Source organism: Triticum urartu, chromosome 3 (genome assembly GCF_003073215.2).
Source record: "Triticum urartu cultivar G1812 chromosome 3, Tu2.1, whole genome shotgun sequence".
In the NCBI taxonomy this organism is placed as follows: Eukaryota; Viridiplantae; Streptophyta; class Magnoliopsida; order Poales; family Poaceae; genus Triticum; species Triticum urartu.
The window spans coordinates 744,778,874-744,783,096 of NC_053024.1; the positions used below are offsets into that span (position 1 = coordinate 744,778,874).

The window sequence follows — 4,223 nt, forward strand, 5'->3', positions numbered from 1 at the left end:
GTGAGGATATGGATTTGATTCCGTGAGAGGCACAGTAATGCCTCTTTGGAAATGAAAAAAAACTCCCAGCTATGTTTTTTCATGAAATTTTTTTATCGAAAACTAGCAACATGGGATCTAGTTTTGAATATCTCGACATAAGGAATGCAACAATGAGACCGGTTCAAAATTTGGATGCACAATTTATGAGATAAAAATGTACGAGAAAAGGGAGACTCCAAGATTGCAAGAAGTAGCGCGCATGCAGTGCGTCACTTGTCGTTAGAAGTGGGAGTGATCTTTGTAAAGAGTACTCCTTAATTATTGATTTCCTCATCTGTCTGGCCTTTTTTTGGAGAGCAACTAGTTAACGAGCGCTTCTTCGGGAGCCTCGCAACGATCAGCGCCACTTGGCGCGCTCTCAGCCATTCGCCACGTGTCGTGCTCTGGACGCTTCCTCCGGTTTTTTTATATTTCCTGCACGCGTCTTCCCTGGTTTTTTCCACGTTTTGGTTTTCACCCAATCTTTCTTAGATTTTCGATCAAAAAAATAATTTCAAAAAATAATAATTTTTTGCATGAAAAAAATCAGTTTTTTTTCGCAAAAGTCACGGTTTTTCTTCTGCGAGAGGCATGGTTGTACTTTAGCGAGAGTCACGGCCGTGCCTTTCGGAAACGGAAACAAAAACGCATTTTCTATTTTTTTTCTTTTGCAAGAGTCACGTTTTGCTTCCGCGAGAGGCACGGTTGTGCTTCCGCGAGAGTCACGGCCGTGCCTCTTGGAAAGGCAAAAACAAAACGCGTTTTCTGTTTTTTCTCTTTCGCGATAGTGACGGTTTTGCTTCTGCGAGAGGCACGGTTGTGCTTTCGCAAGAGTCACGGCCGTTCCTCTCGGAAAGGGAAAAATACGCATTTCTATTTTTTTTTCCCGAGAGTCACAGTTTTGCTTTCGCAAGAGGCACGGTTGTGCTTTCGCGAGAGTCACGGACGTGCCTCTCGGAAAGGAAAAAATACGCGTTTTCTGTTTTTTTTTCTTCCCGGGAGTCATGGTTTTGCTTTCACGAGAGGCACGGTTGTGATTTCGCGAGAGGCACGGACGTGCCTCTTTCATACAGGAAAAAAACCGTGCTCCTGGTTCGGTTTTTTCGCCCGGTTTTTTTCGTCCGGTTTTTTTCGTGAAAAAAAGTTCGTCAAAACCTATCAACATGGGATCTAGTTTTGAAGATCTCGACGCGAGGAATCCAATGGTGAAAATGGTTTGAGATTTGGACGCACAGTTTAAGAGAAAACGTTTTGAATAAACGGATCTACGAAAAAAGGGAAAACTCCCAGGTTGCGACAAGTGACCCGCTGCATGTGCGCCACTTGTCGTGACCTGGAAAAGTGGAGTGTTCTTTGCAACGAGTACTCCTTAATTACTAATTTCTTTTTTTTTTCATGCCACAGCTACGTCTGCTTCGGGCTGGACTACGCTACTCGGCCCTAGCCTACGGTGGAGCTGCTGGGCCTGCTCCACAGGTAGAAAAAAAATAATTCTGGGATCCTTTCAGGATTAGAAAAGGGGTGACCACCTAAGCATTAAATCTATCACCAACAGGCCCGAACATCGTACCAATTGAGCTAACTTCAATTTTTGTCCTTTCAAAAAAAAAAACTTCTCGTTAACACCAGGGTAATAGCTTTTAGCAAGCGGTCACAAGAAATTGGTCTATCCCTGTTAGCCCTAACCTTCGCCGCCTCCCTCCCTCCGCTCTACGGCCCAGTTGGGTTTTTCTTTTTTCTTTTAGTTCTTCTAGTGGGAGTTCCTGCGGAACAGTACGTACTCACTAGAGTTGATCGAGCACCTCAAAAAAAAAACTAGAGTTAGATCGTTGACCCGAGCCATTGGTTACACTTTTGTTTTACTTTGAGAATCATGGTTTTAAATACTACTAGCAAAAGGCCCGTGCGTTGCAACGGGAGAAAAAATTTATAGCAACAAAGGCCATGCCAATATTTTGCTACATCACAGATAACATTTGTTTTCAAAATTGGGAATTTTTTTTGAATATGCAAACATTGTAAAAACAATTATGAATTTTTTTAAATCCACAAACATTTTATGATTTATTGAATATTTTATTTATAAATTCTCTTTTTTAATTCATGAAATTTTTTGAAGTACTAAATTATTTAAAGGAGAAAACAATGAACACGGAAAAGAAAAAAGAAAGATAAAAACAAAATTTTAAAACAGGCCGCCCGCACGGAAGCACTAATGACTTTATGTGACGTACCACCAGAAGCACTAATGACTTTATTATTAGATTGGAGATATAGTATATATATCGATATAGATATAGATATAGATGTCTCCTAAAAGAAACACGATCTTAAGGTTTAGCATCCATTAACAGTAAACAATTTGCCAGAAAAACAACAACCAGTTCTCAAAGAGGAAAGGAATGATCAAGAAGATTCTCCGATGCAAGTGCTACAACAGATTATCAGGCTGTTGATCCAAGTGCTACAACAGATTATTAGGCTGATTCCCTACAACACAGTCCTTTTAACACCGGGGAACGGACGTGTGATCACAGTGAACTGCAGTCGGCTCTTTGGAAAGATAGCTCGTCCTTGGCAAGGTCGTAGAGCAGGTGCATATTCTGCAACTGGAATTTGCCGATGACGCTCATGCCATTGGATATATGCATCACCATGCATGACGTGGAATTGTCCAGTCGCACCCAGTAGTTCTCCGGCGGCAGCACCATGTCCGCTCCGCCACTGAAGTGGAACACCAAGGAGGGCACTGTCTTTTCGTGTGCCACCACCATACACAGGTCCATTCCACTGTTTGCGGGTGGCGACACGAGGCTCCCGTTCAGCTGCCTCCGGAGCTCCTCGCGCAGGGGCCCATACGCCCCGTCAGCCAGAGCTGTAGTGGGGGTACCGGAGTCGATGATGACACCGCCGCCGGTGCCGTTTGGTTTTAGAGCAAACACGGTCGGTGGGATGGACAGCCTTGTGTGTCCCACGCTTATCCCGACGAGGGGGACGTAGTAGAATGGATACTTCTTAGGGACTTGCACGAAACGCATGGACATCACAGGGCTGCTGCTGCTAAGGCTCGCGGAGGCGCCGACGAAAAGATGGCTGCTGGCACTGGCGGAGGTGTTGCTGCGCAGATAGGGGGTGTGACAGTAAGAGAACTTTTTGGCGCCCACCTGAGAGATGAGCGACAGGGGGCCGCGGACATGCCCTATGAGACAGGACGCCCCGTGGAGGGACCCCGGAGTGATCATCAGCAAGTCGAGGCAGCCGAACGTGAGCCTCGCGGTGCCGTTTTGGAAGGCGAAGACCTCAGTGCCAATGGACCCTCTGGCGACGCCGGCGCCGTAGAAGGCCCCAAAAGCGCAGCTGCCGCCCCTGGCGGACGAGTGCTCCTGGTTGGCCAAGCACAAGGTGTCATGGCATGGCACGGGATGGAAACTGTCCGAGTTGGACGCATTATAGTATGGCAGGCCCTGCTTGATGCACGATCCTTTGAGGCTGCGTCCAGATGAGGTCACTGCATGTGTCCACGATGGCCTCCACGCGCTGCGGTGGGTTGCCGATCAGGTACTCAGCGATGTACTGGCACGCTCACGTCAGCAAAGGACGCCAGACGCTGCCGGCTGTTGGCCATGGCGCGCTGCACGCGCTCCGCTGTGGTGTAGCTCCCCTTGCCATCAACATGGGTGAGCTCCATGTGGAACCCTGCGCTACTACAAAGTAACTAGGGTAGCAGCAATGGAGCACAACACAACAACGATCAGCACCAGGCTTAATTTCATTGTTTCACTCGTTGGTTTGGTGCTGCCTCCTCACCATGTTATAGCTTAATTTGCAACTCGTGGCCTCCATACATACATATGCATCTCTACTATTAAAGGTGAATGAGTATGTAGTTGTTCGCACACAACCACTAATGCAAAGAAATAGAAACAGAGGACGAATCAATTTAAAAATCAAGATATTAATGCAATCAATTACACAAAAAGTTAATTAAATGTGCAAGTAAATAGATCTAATTAAATAGGGATTTTTTGTGCTGAATCAACTGAAAAATCAATTCATTAATATGAAGGCTAATAATGAGGTCTATAGATAATTAGGCTGGTTGTAATGGGTAGTATCATATAATAGTATCATGCATATAATATTAGTGTATAATACTACCTCCCTAACGCACAGTATCATAGAATAGTATCATATAGTACTTT

General features: G+C 45.4%; 1 pseudogene; it reads right to left on the minus strand.

Annotated features, from left to right (window-relative positions):
- Nucleotides 1–2,552: 2,552 nt before the first annotated feature.
- On the minus strand, nt 2,553–3,794 carry LOC125549602 (annotated as a pseudogene).
- Nucleotides 3,795–4,223: the final 429 nt, after the last annotated feature.